General features: G+C 40.3%; 1 protein-coding gene across 4 annotated transcripts in view; it reads left to right on the forward strand.

The window, feature by feature from the left end:
- Nucleotides 1-13,480: 13,480 nt before the first annotated feature.
- The window catches only part of LOC126092101 (gastrula zinc finger protein XlCGF17.1-like), a 183,630-nt gene continuing 181,144 nt past the window's right edge, over nt 13,481-15,966 (forward strand). For 2 of the 4 annotated variants that reach the window (XM_049907532.1, XM_049907531.1), the window contains exon 1: nt 13,485-13,957. The gene's annotated coding sequence lies outside the window, so the exon portion shown is untranslated. Of the gene's footprint in view, nt 13,958-15,966 lie in introns of all 4 variants that reach the window. The other 2 variants (XM_049907530.1, XM_049907527.1) reach the window with 2 other exon arrangements.

The following is a 15,966-nucleotide window of genomic DNA, read 5'->3' on the forward strand; positions in this document are numbered from 1 at the left end:
CACTTCCCTATCCGCATTCATCTCCTGGATGGTGTATTGCTGGAGCAGCGCCCACCATCGTGGATGATTGGCAGGGCTAACTGGCCACTGTTCACTCGGTTGGCTGTCTTCGACCGCCACAATAACGTACAGGAATGGGTGGATCACATCACGCTTGTGGTCCATCATGCTGCTGACCTGTCCATACCACAGTCTTCTGGCACTCGTAAGCGGCGCCTTGTGCCTTGGTGGACAGAAGAGTGCCATTCAGCCATCCGGGACAGGCGTGTGGCTCTTCGCCGATTTAAATGCCGCCCAACAGCGGTCAATCTTACCGCCTTTCGAATCGCGAGAGCCAGGGCATGCCGTGTCATTAAAGAGAGCAAGAAAAGGTCATGGCAGGTGTTCCTGGACTCCATCAACCGTTCCACTTGTTCCACAAAAGTATGGGAAGCCATCTGGAGGATTTCCGGTAAACATAGCCGTTTACCGATAGCTGCTGTCCTGAACCAGGGATGCCTCCAAACAACACCCAGAGCCATTGCTCAGACGCTGGCAGAGCATTTTGCACAAAGTACTGCCACTGCAGACCAGGATCAAGCGTTTCATCGCTACCGTGTGACTGTTGAAAGAGCGACCTTGGACTTTCGGTCGAACAGTTCTGAGGCCTACAATTCCCCTTTCTCCATGTGGGAACTTGAATCGGCACTTACTGAGACTTCTGACACTGCACCAGGTTACGACCACATCCGGTACTCCATGCTTCGACATCTGCCAGCGGCGTCAAAGGAAATCCTCCTCGAATGTTTTAATCTCATATGGCAGACAGGAGTGTTCCCCACCTCGTGGAGGGAGGCAATCCTCATCCCTCTCCTCAAACCAGGAAAGGACCGCACATGTCCCGGTAGTTATCGTAGTATCGCCTTGACAAGCTGTGTCGGAAAGACCCTGGAACAGATGGTTAACCGGCGTCTGGTCTGGCTGTTAGAGACCAGACAGCTCCTTAGCCGCTTTCAGTGTGGATTCCGGAATTTTCGGTCCACGGTCGACAACCTGACCCTCCTAGAGGCGGCTATTCAACAGGCTTTTCTCCATCAGCATCACTGTATCGGTATCTTCTTTGATATCAGTAAGGCATATGATACTACTTGGAGACACTGTATTCTTGCACAAATGCATCAATGGGGCTTTCATGGCCGCCTCCCTATTTTCATTCGGTCTTTCCTGTCTCAGCGGTTTTTTCGGACCTGCGTTGGTAACACACTGTCTGATCGCTTTGAGCAAGAGAACGGTGTCCCCCAGGGCAGTGTTTTAAGTGTTACCCTCTTTGCCATAGCCATCAACACTATGACGTCTACAGTGAGGAGTCCAGTACAGTGCTCCTTATTTGTGGACGACTTTGCTGTTTTCTGTTCCTCCTCCAGTGTTGCAACCGTGAGCCGTCAGTTGCAGCTAACAGTGCGGCAGTTAGAGGAGTGGGCTGCAAAGACGGGTTTTCGGTTTTCTGCCGATAAGTGTGTTTGTGTTCATTTTAATCGTTCTCGTCATCTTTTTACTTTGCCTGCCTTGCATATGGGGGATACTGTCCTACATTTTAGAGACACAGTGCGGTTTCTAGGCCTAATTTTTCACTCCAGGTTGTCATGGCTGCCACACCTACGTGACTTGAAAGCCAGAACGCTGAAGGCACTGAACATTCTCAAGTGCCTCAGCCACAGGTCTTGGGGCGCGGACAGGGTGCATCTCCTTCAGTTTTATGGTGCTTTTGTGCATTCATGGCTGGACTATGGCCATTCATGGCTGGACTATGGCTGCACAGTATATGGGTCAGCGAGGCCATCTTATTTGCGGATCCTTGATGCTGTTCACCATGCTGGGATCCGACTGGCCACGGGTGCTTATCGGACCAGTCCCGTGCCCAGCCTCTGTGCTGAGTCTGGCAAACCGCCACTTACCATCCGGCGGCAGCTCCTGCTGGTGCGCCAGGCTTGTAAGTTTCTTGCAGCTCCCAGCTCGCCTGCTCACCATCTTGTTGCCCATCCACCTCTGGACCACCTTTATTCCCGCCGTCCCCGGGCTACGTTGGGATCCGTGTGCAACGTGTACTAGAGTCGCTTGGTGTGGAGTCTATACAACCCCAAATCCAGGGTTTTAACCGCCTGCCACCCTGGTTACTGAAGAGGCCCAGAGTGATTTTAGATTTATTGCAGTACAAGAGAGATTGCACTCCTGCCACCGTTTTTAATGCAGCATTTTCTGCCATTTTATCTGAGCACCACGACTATGTAGCTGTTTTTACGGATGGGTCGAAACAAGGGGATTCTGTTGGTTGCTCAGTTGTTTTTCCATATCGTGTCCTCAAGGTCCGACTGCCTCAGACTTTTACTGTCTTTGATGCAGAATTGTCTGCGATCTTGCGGGCGCTGGAGCACACGAGACATTCTTCCTCTCCTAAATTTCTTGTCTGTTCCGATTCACTCAGTGCCCTTCACTCATTGCAACGTTTGTATCCGGCAGACAAAATTGTCCAGACCATCCAGGATGCCCTCCTCCGACTACAGCGACTGGGGAAGGTTGTAGCTTTTTGCTGGGTTCCGGGGCATGTCGGCATTGCTGGAAATGAAAGGGCAGATCTCGCAGCCAAGGAGGCGTGTCTCGATCCACAAGTATCTCAGTGTGCTATCCCGTTGCACGCACTCACCTCGCTGTTGAGCTCACGGGTCATGCGTCGGTGGGAGGATGAGTGGCTGGAAGTGACCAACAATAAGCTCTGTATAGTCAAGCCCACAACGCGTGTGTGGTGTACTTCCTTTCAGCCCCATCGACGGGACGAGGTTCTCCTCACTCGGCTTCGAATAGGCCACAGCCCTATGATGCATGGCTTCCTTCTCCGGCGAGAGGACCCTCCAATGTGTGGTGCTTGTGGCGTCCAGGTCACTGTGCGCCACGTTTTATTGGATTGCGTTTTATTTTCTGACCAGCGGGTCGCGGCTGACTTGCCAGCGGACCTGCCATCTCTTTTAGGCAACACTCGGACGAATGTGGTTAAAGTTTTAAAGTTCTGTGCCCTGTCAAATGTTTTTACAAAGCTTTTAGGGAGAGGATTTTAATTTGCTCACTGTGTGACAAGCTCGTCCATTTTTTATGTAAGTGGCCAGCCAATAACAATTTCCTGTGACTTTTTGTTGCTATGTTTCCCCTTTCCTTAGGTTTTACTTTCTTATGTAGCATTTTCCTTCTTTTTCTGCTTTCTTTGAGTGTGTGCTTTAGTTTTCTTAGGTCTGTCCACATTCGTTCCTTTTAATGTGTCTCAGGGCGCTGATGACCTCGATGTTGAGTGCCCATAAGCCCCAACACACACACACACACACACATATTATCAGTCACCTAACCTCTTTAGTATTTATTTATTTTATTTTTATTTATTTATTTGTCTCTTGTTCCGGTGATCCATGTTGTGACAGTATCACAGGATATGGAACGTGTCAATTTTACAAGCTTTTGGCCAGAATTTATGGTAATACATAAAACAAAACAAAAACAGTAAACAGTAACTTAGGTCCCACTACAAAAAAATACATTTTAGATATAGATAGAGATTACAAAACAAAAAACAGTGAACAGTAACTTAGGTCCCACTACAAAAATACATTTTAGAGAGAGATAAAGATTACAAAATAATAAGTGTTACAAAGAAATAAATATTGCAAAATATATGTCCACAATAAAAATATTCGGTATTACAAATACAAATTTGTAGTTTCAATCCATTCACTGAAAGAAAGTAGTAGGTAAGTTGACAGGAATGCACAATACATGGAAGATACCCTTTTTGTGCTCTAGCATTAACACACTGAAACACTTTCATTAGTGACATTGCTGATATGCTCCTTGTTCTCCATCATGGTATGGCTGGTATGCCCCACATGCTCCTATGCATTGTTGTACATTGTTCCCCACAGTGGCTGTCAACAGTAGCTGGAGGGATGAGATGGAGCTGCTCTGCACCCACACTGTGCTGATTTCTGGTCCCACAGCTGTTTTCCATTCGTGGTGAGTCAAAGCAATTCATGCCTACATGATGACATACATGCTGATTTATCCAAGCAGCTGATTCCCTAAAACATTATGTAGCATGCAGATGAAAGCACTACCTACATGTTCAGTTCAAATGGTTGCATCCTATATTGGTAGCCTCTTACAGCATAGATGAAAGAAGCTTACTGCCATGATTCTTCATGTAACCATATTTGATCATAATCTGCTGTTAGGTCAAGGCTGCTACATCTTGTAGTCCTATTAAATTTCAGGAAGAGCTCCTGAAGATTCTCTGTACAATTCATTTCTGATTCAAAAATACAATTCACTTTCCTTGCAGCTAACACTGTATTTACTTCTCCATTCTTTTTGTCCACTACAAACAATGGGCTGTTATATTGGGTCATAGATATCTCTATGGTACCAACAACCCCCTCCCCCTACACACATACACACACTCACACGTGTTACATGTAACATCAAAATATACTGTAATGGTCCAATAAATTAATTCTATTAGATCCTACTTTAAAAGCATTAGCAGTTTTTGTGTATTCTTGCTTCAAATCTGCTGTACTTCGTATGGTGTAAAAATTCTGCCACTGAGTATAAGCAGTGATCTAATAAGGTTTAGTTTTGTAAAGTGTGGTTGATGTCATTTCATTTTTATTTTATATAGTGGTGCTTTGATAACACCTGGCTTCCTGAAAAATACTTCCTTATTCTCCATCAGTAGGATGGCTAATTTATTCTTCACTGTGGCTTCTGTCCCTTTGATTTTCTGAGTAATTTCCCTTTCTTCAGTTGTGTGTTCAATACTCTGTTTCAAACTGCGGTACTTTATGTAATCCATTTGTGCCTGTACCCCATAGTCTTGTTCTATCATAGTGCAGTATATCATCATAAATGCCTCAGTATCTTCTTCAGTCTTCTTCTCTTTAAATATGACTATTTGTTCTCTTTTCCCCTTCCAAATTCTTGCACCATTTTCCCAAGACTAACCTCGCTTGATGTTGCATTATTCAGTCTGCTCCTAATATGCAATTCACTACTAAAGCTACTATAATAACAATATTATAAAAAGGATAAATTGCTACTCATTATATAGTTGTTTTTGTGTGAATGCCTTTTAGCTGAAAGCGTACTTGTTTAGCAGTCTTTCTGGGATGCCTGTCTGTTACTCAACATCTCCAGTATGTGGTGAGTAACAGTCTATCTATTTTATAATATTGTCATTATTCTATCCTGGACTTTCCATTGTATAAAGCTACTATAATGTTCTTCTTGTTGGGAGCTCTATTTCCTTCTAATATAAACTTGGGAAGTTTACCATCCACACCTGTAGACACGTGAAGGACTGCTATTTTGGAGTAAACTAAAGATGATTATTCAAAAAAGGTGGTGGTTATATGTAATTTAGTACATAAATTTACATCACACTTCTAGTTTTTATGACTTGCAGTTGCTCATAGTGTGGTCATTCACTTCATCATCTGTGTATAGCAAGTTGATGACTCAACTTACATGTAATGCTTAAGAAAAATTCTTGCTGCAATACAAAGGTTGAAGACAAAGCCATTATTCTGTCATATTGTTAACTATTCATGTCTCAAAACAAACAATTTAAGCCATGTGCTGTTGAATGAATGAAAGCAGAATGAGAGCATATCCATCGAGCAACTTCTGTTGAAGCTCTTGGACGGTGGTGTGGGAGGTGTATGATGCCAGTAAGCTAAACAGCTTTTAGGTTTTCTAACTGTCAGGTCAGCTGGTTTTATAGTGAGCCAGTAGAGTATTTCCACAGGCCAGCTGACTGCTGATAGGTGAGGTAGTTGGATGCGTGTGCAAATTTTCATTGCCTGTGATAACAGGATTTAAATGATGAGTGCATGGAGCTCATTTCTACTGTATTGGAAATTTGTGATTTTAGACAGTTCTCAACAAAAGATACTCTGGAATTATATTGGTGTTTGGAGTAGTAATGAATACATCAATGCAATTTACAGTTTATAGTTACATGGACACTTACAATTTGAGCACAAACATTGTTTTAAAATAAATGTACAATAATTATTGAAAACATAGACAAAACAAACACTTTATTACTGTTTTAATTTACTAGATATAGGTATCCAATTTCACTTCATCAGCCATAAGACAAATTTCATATGTACTTTTTATTGACACAGTATATGTAGCACATTTCTCAGGATATTGTCTTTTTGGACTAGTCTCAAAATATTCCTTAACACTGTACAAATATTGTATTTACAAGTAATAGCTTAGTTTTGTTTTGAAGACTGGTAGTGCTTTTATATTTTTTAAACTGCATGTTAGTCTATCGTACAATAACCATCCAGCTTTTGTAGGGTTTTACCAGCTAGTTTGTAGTCGGGTGCTGTTGACGTGATAATCATCTTTGACACTTGTTCTTTAATTGCGCAGTTCTATGTTTAACATTGGCATAAAATCTAATTTGAGATACATGATAGTTTTGTACAGATGCATAAAAGAAACTGTCAAAATTTGTCATTCTTTGAATTTGATTTTACAGGGCTCTCTTGGTGACAGCCTTCCAGTAAATCTGATTCCTTTCTCTTTCAGCTTGAGCAATCTGATTATAAGCACACTTGCTGTCCTACTCCATTTTATAATACACTATGATAAATGTGGATGAATTAGTCCATAATATGTCTTTAATAGTATAGCTACATCAACTGTATGGGATATTTTCCTCAATAAAAATACACTGTTGATTATAATTGAGTAGATCTTTCCTGCATGATTTTCCCAAGTCTATTATCAATCCCAAGCACTTGTTACTGGAAATTTCTGTTATCAATGTGTCCCTAAGTCTTATATTTAGTTCCTCTTCATTTGTTGCTCTCTTTGTAAGTATTTTCGCTAGTTGTTCGGTTTTAATTCATGCACTGTTTTCACTTAAATATTCACTTTCCATTCCTACATCCATTGTAGTTCTCATGTCTAAATCGTTTACTCAGCTACTATTCACAAAGAGGGCTGTATCATTTGCATACATTTTCGTACAATATAAATGTTAGCCTTGTGCTTCTCCGTAATTTCCACTTAAAAGTCCAAGGCAGACTAGGATCATTGGCCAGAGACAGTGGGCATGTGTGTGTGAGTTGTGCTTTCATGAATGATTAGCTGTTGGGTTGTGATATTGCTCATCTGACTGTTAATCCTCCATAGTATTATGATTAACTTCCATGAATGATGTCTTGGTTCCTTAGCAACAACAACTTCATTTTATGGTCAAAATTACACAGTTGTATGTGAATAGTTGTCCTTGCAAGAAATGAACAAAACTGTTCTGTATACATGCAACTAGAAAGACAGAGCCATTGATAACTGTTCATAGCATGGAGCATACAAATAAATAAATCTACGGTCCTAAGAATAAAAAAGAAACAGAGAGAATAGAATAGAAACACAATGCCCCTGGTGGCTGGTACAAAAAACATGCATCACAATGTATGTACACCACACTGCACAAACAGTGCTGACAGGTGCGGTCACTACAACAGCTCCCTTGATGGAAGCGGAGCGCCATCCAGGTAATGCACCAGGAAATGGATGCATAGACAAGATCTTTAAGTCTATTGGTCCCTGGTGATGATGTCATGACATGATTGGTCCTGCTGTTGCTGGAGTGGGTGCTGGGCAAGGCCACATCCATGGAGTCTCAGCAGGAGGTGGCCCACTGAAAGCATATGCTACTTTTACTCTGTCAATGGTGACAGCTGTGTACGGTTTCCGTTCTTGAGGACTCAGTGCAACCCAATGTACGGCAGTTTAAGAGCCAGTTTTATGCTGTCAGCATGCAGCATGACATGTGAATGTGTCCTCAGATCGCTACAGATGAATGTAGAAGCGTTTCCGTGTCTGGATGGTTTTGGAGGTCAGATTTTTGACATGTGATCTCTCAGTTGTCTGAAGAAGGTAGACGGGCACAGTAATCATGTCTATGAATTCGCCAGGTAGTCTCAATGTCTCTCCATATACCAGTTCTGCAGAGGAGTTGTTCAGGTCAGTTTTATAGGCATTTCAAAATACAAGCAAAACTATCAGAAGAAACTCTGTCCACCCAGTTCTGGGGCACATCAGTAATGTTTTGAGTGACGAGTGCCAATTCTCAATGAAACCACTGCTGGCTGAGTCATAGCTCATTGTTTTATGATGGCTTGTACCTCACAATATTGTGAACTTGGTGAACAGATCTGACTTGAATAGTTTCCCATGGTCCACTGTGATGTGAAATGGGCAATTGAATCATGACACCCAGGTAAGTGTGAAGAAGTATGCCAAAGTTTCCACCAAAATATTATCCACTGGTGCTGCTTGTTGCCACTGCATGAAATGATTGAGCATGGTTAACAGGTGGCGTTGACCATTTGAAGGAAGCAAAGCTCCCATGACATCCACATAGACATCCATGTATTGAGTGAAGGTATCCGAGAAGTCACCAGTTGGTGCATGTATGTGACCATCAACCTAGCTACAATGGTACTGGATGCAGCATCTTGTCCACTTGTGGCAGCCGTTATGAATTCCCAGCCATATGACACAATTCAATACTAGGCATATTGTTGGCTGCATGCCATGGTCACACAGGTTTTGCAAGGACCAAAATGCACTTCTAAAGTTAGATGGTAGATATGGACACAGTTTTGCTTGGTCACATCGCAGTATAGTTTGACATTGGCTCCTGTAACATTAATTAATCGTACATCAAACAAAGATATCACTTCCTGCAACAGATCTTGTAGTTCTTCGTCAGTTAGTTGCACTTCAGCAAGCTGAGCATAGTGAATGGTGTAAATGATGCCAACACCAGTCTGTGACTATGTTCTCAGTTCTGGATATATATTGATTACTGGTGTTGAACTGTGCAATGTACATCAGGTGGTTTTGTTCTCTGTGCGAACAATTGAGGCTGTTCTGATGGACTTGTTGTCTGTAATTATAGTAAAATCTCAGGCTTCTAGCTGAAGATGAAAATACTTAATCACATTGCATATTGCGAGCAACTCACAGTCTTACGTGCTCCATTTTTCTTGCAATGTCAACAATTTGCACAAGAAAAAGGCCATAGGTTGCCACATACTGTTGTTGCATTGTTGCAACACTGTACCCACTGCCATCTGACTCATGTCTACTACCAACACTAATACTATATTCAGCTCTAGGTACACTAGTGACACAGTGTCTGATAGCCCTAGCTTCTTGAACGCAGCAGTCATGCAGTCTGTCTATAAAATTGCTGTGTTTCATTTACATTTAGGATATATGAGTGCAGCTGTCAAACGTTCTTGTATTTCTGTGATATGCAGCAGGTGGCAACAGAACCAATTGAGTATTTCAAGAAAATGCTGCAATTATTTGACTGAGAACAGCTGAGAGTTCTCAAAAATAGCTTCCACTTAGTGAGATAGTGGTAAGGAGCCTGATGGATAAATGTGGTGGCCAAAGAATTTAATTCGAGGTTGACCAAAGATACATTTTGCCGAATTCAGTACAACAACATATTGATCTAGCCATCTGAATACCTCCACAGGGCACTGGAAATGCTATTCTGGTGATACTGAGAATAATGGTATATTATCTAAGTAGGCAAAACATAAGAACAGGCCTTGCAACACAGAACTGATGAACCTCTGCCAAGTTTGCGCAGCTTTCCAGAGGCCAAACATCACAACCTCATTCTCAAACAGGCCAGATGGGATTATTATGGCCATATTTGGGATGTCTTGTTCAGCTACTGATGTATGTGCATAGATCTTGACACAGTCAAACACACTGTATTGACGGTTGCCAGTCAATGCATAGTTGTGGTTGCAGAGTAATGGCACTGGGTATCAATCTGGTACTGTCTAGGTATTAAATGCTCTTAACTGCTGTGCAGCTGCAATGCACCGCACTTCTTTGGAACCAAATACAATGGCAAAGATCAGATATTGCTAAACAGCCAAATAGTTTACAAGATAATGGTGGTCCGCCCGTGGTTTTGATGTAGTGTATGTATAGTGTTGTGCTGGGTGGAGTAATCAAAGACAGAAAATCCTGGAGATACACAACATAATCACCATCTGCAACTTCAGTGAGCTTGACAGTGTGAATGGCTCTATTGTCAATGTCCAACTGCCACTGAGATTTGTGTAAGCACAGGACATAATTCAGCTGCACGTATGTTCCCCAAAATGAACCACAATACCAACAGATTCCCTGGTGTTGTTCGGTCACTGATGCCAAAGAGGTAAGTGATGGTCTGCTAAGTGAGCACCTTTGGAAACTTGTCTGACCACAATCACTATTTACATCACAATGAGACTGTAACTGACTGATGTGGTGGTTCATGAAGCCCACTTCAACTGTCAGTGTGTCATACTCTTTGCGCAGTTCAGTTGATTATGTGCTGATATACTGTGTGGTCACTGTACTGATGGGCCTAGGCTAAGTTGCATCTTGGCCTTCATCTGCCAGGTCTGCCACTGCATCTGAGCGCGTATTCTCTGGGATGCTATTATTGCCTTGATGGGAGATGGCAAACCTTGCTCTGCAGTTGCCACAAGTACTGGGATAGTTTGCAGTCCCCAATGTCCTCTTGCATTAAAACCTGACAGAGGCATTCTTCTTGTGAAGCTAATACCCTTCTGATTAACTTTGCCTTAAGCTCTATTTTTACCATTAGGCAAGATGTTGTGGCCACTTAGGGCAGCAAAATTTTAGAGAGCAAAAGGTGGAAAAAATTAATTTCAAGTCGAAGCATGAAAACTGAGGACCATCCCTAGAAAATGAGGATGTCTGATCACTGGTCACCTTAATTTAATGACTGGAAGTAAAATAGCATTATTGTGCTGTTGAGTGTTGGTGTTGGTGGTGGTGGTGGTGGTGGTGTTGGTGGTGGTGGTGGTGGGGGGGGGGGGGGGGCATATAAGGCAGTTCAACAAAGCAAAAAAAGAAGGAGTATAATTTTTCAGTTCTCACCTAGGGGAAGCAAAACACCTAACAACATCCCTGAAAATGGCTTTCAGGTGGCATAGTGCTCCACAACATACTGGTCGTCGAGCTGACTTACAACCAATGCAAACTACGAGTCTTGGCACGGTGAGGTTTGTCACTGCTGGGCCTTCCATCATCTGGACTAACTGTCCTCGATGGTATCATGTCATATGCAAGTGTTACACAGGCAGGTCACTTTGGGGTCACCACCTTAGCAGTTGTTAATCCCACATAGTATCATAGTTAAATTACACAAATGAAATCCTGGTTCTGTGACAACAACTACTTTATTCCCTTGTCAAAATTAGATAAGGGTCTCTAAACACAGTATATTCGGGGGCTGCCATGAAAACTGTTTCTGAAAGTGCGAAGTTTGTAAACGTATGTGTCACAACATATATCCAACACACAGCACAGTGCTGACAGCTACAGTCACTGCAAGTGTTCATGTTTTTCTACTTCAGAAGGAGCTCAAATGTGTAGCAGTCTTTTTGTTGTGCCTGTCTGCACCTCAACATCTCCTATATACAGTGAGTAGCAATGTATCTTTTCCATAATATTATTCTTATTGGAGTAATAGGTTTCCACCATGTTTTTGAACATGTATCTTAATTCTACACTTTGTTCTCTATTTCTACGAATGATTTTATTAAGCTAGCTACATCCCCTCTGACAGCACATCTCTGCTGTTCATCTAACAGTGTTGTGGGTCATACACATCAACGGCTTTTTTGAGGTCCAGAAACATGGTAAAAACTTTCTTCTGTTCTTCTAATGCTCTGATTATGCGTGTCATACAGTTTGCTGCTGCTGTTTTTGTAGACTTTCCTTTCTTAAATCTGTGCTGCACTTCACCCTGGATATTTTGTTTTTCTATAAATTTTAAAACTCCACTTTTATAGCTCTTTCCACAGTTTTTTGATAAGATGGGTGTCATCTTTATAGGTCTAATGTTGCCAGGATTCTCCTTGTCACCACCTGTATAAAACGAGTATTTTACTCTTTTTAGACATGTTGGGAAAAGAGCCTTATCCATTACTAGGAATGTCACTGGCTTTGCTAGATACTGTGAACAGTGTTTGATTACTGTACTTTTACAGGTATTCCATATGTGCACTCTGTATCTTTGTTTTTCAGTGATCTGATTATATTTGTGACTTCTGTTTCATCTATTGGAAAAAGGGATAAGCATTTTGTTATTTCTCGTAAAACCATTTATTTATTTCTGTTCCATTGATCCAATAAACTAAAGAATTACCTGGATATGGAAAAATTCATGTTTACAAAATGAATTGAAATATCGTAGGTAACCATATGTGTGAACATTACAGTCAATTAAAGTAACTTTTTACCAGTCAGGGTATTTTTGTACCACTTGTCATAATTGTTTCAAATGACTAGTGCTCCATATACTTGCATTATTTTGTACTAAAAGAAACAGCTTTATTACTCTGTGATTTCTAGTTAGTTATCATCTCAGTTCTCCTTCCAACTTCATACAGACTCTTAAGCTTGTGATTATTCTTTAATTGTGTTAGATGTAAAGAGAGCTTCTGGAGACAGTGATTCAAGTTGAACAATGCCAAGGCGTTACAAAGATCGTGATATTTCAAGGTAAGCCTGCATTTCTGAATTCAAAGTTTTTTTCCTCCTTGTTAACACTTGATTTCCTCCTGGATGATCTAAATTTATGCAGAACTTTATATACAGGAAAAATTCTTTTTTTGAAAGACTAGTCTAAAGTTATCCTGAATGACTGTGTCATTTTGTGCTGGCATTAAAATTGAAATTTTGCTCAAATAGGGCATAGTCACATTTTCAGTTTTCCAGGCATTCAGTAACAATAGATGGAAAATGTTACAATGTCTGTTGCGTTGTGTAATTGATTTTGTGTCCAGAATTTTCAGAAAATGTTAAAATGTGGTACAGTTACCCCACTTGCCCGTAGCTAAACACGGTAGGCTCATAATTACAAACTAAAATAACGTGTACAGGAATAAAATATGTTAATAACTACAAATTTGAGCATTTACTACAGTGAAACGGTAGCATAAAACAACAAAATCATACATTACAGTTATTCAATGTTACAAGTTATAAAATCTTCTAAAATTAAGGAATAATATACTGTTTTTTTTTGCAACTGCTCCATTTAGATTATTTAGCTTTTGAACTACACTTACATACTACACTGGGTCAATCAGTTCTTTCCCTTGTGAAGTAAATTCTATGTTCCCACATTGTTTTATTTGATTCATTCCTTTTGTATTGATGTATAATTAGATTGTCTCAGAAAAATTTGATGAGGTCCCAACTTCATATCTACTCGTGATTTTCCCATAAGCGAAAACTATATTTTCATCAAAAGTTTGGTGCCTAAATAAATTTATTTTTGTTTGAACTACAACGCCTTTACGTTGCTACTCTTCATCTGGAATACCATCGAGTGGGGATGAGTTATTTGCTGTTTGTGTCAGAACTTTGTTTTAAACCGTTATTCCAAAACTTATAGTGTGATTAAACACGTTCTTAAAAACTTGGTGGTAACTTAAAAGACATAAAGTATTTTCAACCGGCTCCCTAACGATGGAAAAGAACAGATATACGAAGCTATTATTCGGAATGTTTTGCCTGTCATTATTTTCATTTCGGCCCTGATTTCTGAGAAGCCAGTGGCAGATATTCCACTGAAGTAACCGTAGAGTAGAAATATCTCTATTTAATGGAAGTATCTTTCGACTGTTTATGCACTTCATTTCTTCTCATTTGGTACTTCGTTCAGTCAAAACAAGTTGTACCGCTGTAAACAAATTTTAAAGTTTGGATGTAAAACGAGTAGAAGGACCGTGATACTTCCGTTATTGCTGATTTGAAGCACCAGTGCCTGGAAGTTCTTAGTGAAACTCTGCATTTACAGGTATTATTCAATATCAACTAAAACTGTGAGGGTTATAGTAGTAAGGAAAAAAGGATGTTTCTATATTTTGAGATGATAAAGGAAAAGAAGTGCGTCGCTTACGTTAGTGCTGTGTTCTATTACGTTGACGAATTGTATTATTTTCGAAGTACAGGGAGAGCAGTGGATAAGGCAGCTTTAAAGTATAACTATAAATAACGTACTTGGTGTATAAGACTAAAAATGTAGATAAGTGAAACACAACTCTGCTATATTATCTGGTTTGAATGTACTGCTGCGTTGTAAGTCAGCAGCACGTGACATAAGCAGTTGAAATAGGACCTTTGATATACATCACATTTCGGTCATTTTTCATAACTGATAGGATATTAAATGACAACAGTCACAGAAATGAAGTGATACTGTGTTTCAATCCATGTAGAAGGGCTACGCAATTTACCCTTTGTAATGTGACTGAATATCAACTCGACTAAAATATGGATTATTAATCGCTCATTTTGCTTCCTATTACTTGGAAGCCCAGACGATAAAAGTACTGAATTTCAAACCTACGTAATCGGGCCAGATGAGAGCGGACTAGAGAAGGGGCCGGGAAAAACAAAATAATCAGCATAATATTGCTGATATTATTATTAAATGCATGTTACACGGTCGAACTGATGATGATGAATCACAATATGCAACCAGCCAACTTTATTTCGTGAAATGACACAATTGATATATATTCTCTTACCCTCTCATTTCAAAATCATCCTTGCGGGCGGATAGTGTAGGTCTGTTTTGTGCTAAGTAATTCTTTCAATCTGTACAGTATTGTGCCATAAGAGTAATTATGTCGTATGTGGCCCATACTTAAATGAAATGGATTTATTTGTTTGTAACCAAAAGTATAAAATGTAATCATAGAATACATTTCATTATTACAGTCACATAGGATGAATGAGCTAAAATGCTTCTGTGTACAGTGTAATTACTGGTTTTCGGCCATCCACCCAACCTAATAAATATTTAAACTTGCCCATCCTTAAGCCACACCTTTTCCCAATGTCTTGCCACTTGGTTCAAATCCCAATGGAAAACTTTGGATGCAAGATCTGTCTGATACACCCCCCTGGCACATACTACTCTAGTCCTGTCACAGGCTTATCCTATACCATCAGTGGCAGAGCCACGTAAAAAGCAGCCATGTCATATACCAGCTCTGCTGCAATTTCTGCACATTTTGTGTGGTCATGAGCACCAACCAGCTGTCCACAATAATGAAAGGCCACAGACAAACCATGACAAGAGTAGAATTGACCACCCAGTGGCTACTGAGACCAGCATGCTAGATTTCAATAAATGTGATCTGGGTTCTTCCCTCCAACATTTGCTTTTCTGAATTATACAGATTAGAGTTATCGTAGCAGCAAAACTTCCTTGCCACAAACTCCTGTAGCTCCTTGTTTCACAAGGCTGTTTGCAGCCAATTTAGTCATAATTCAGGACTGGATTTAAGATTCATGATAACCATGCCCGTAGTAATGTCAAAATAGCTTTGGTAGCGTTATAGATCTTGACTAGAATAATTAAGTTTTGAGTATTGGTTGTTATGTTTCATTTGTTGAATATTTATCATTATTGTCTCGTGTGTTTGATTCACTAGATACTAGAATATTCAGTATAATGCTTATGTATTGCAAGAATTGTTTAGGGACTATTATTACAAAGGTCAGCAGGCCATTATGTCAAATATTGTATTTTCAATATGTGAAGTTTTAAAGTGTTTTCACAACTTTATAGGTAAAATGTGCTGTGATCATTTCCTGGTTGACCCCCAAGACATAGGTCACAAGGCTAAGTAATCTCGTTGACCATATTTATTGAACATGCATTTTTATTCGTTTGTACACAGCTAACACTTTCTCACTTTTTGTGTTCAGCATATTATTTTCTGATATTTCAGTGCGTCATATATAATTGCTTATCATGGATTAATAGAATCAAATTATCGTCGGCCACATTTAGTT

This window comes from Schistocerca cancellata, chromosome 7 (assembly GCF_023864275.1).
Source record: "Schistocerca cancellata isolate TAMUIC-IGC-003103 chromosome 7, iqSchCanc2.1, whole genome shotgun sequence".
In the NCBI taxonomy this organism is placed as follows: Eukaryota; Metazoa; Arthropoda; class Insecta; order Orthoptera; family Acrididae; genus Schistocerca; species Schistocerca cancellata.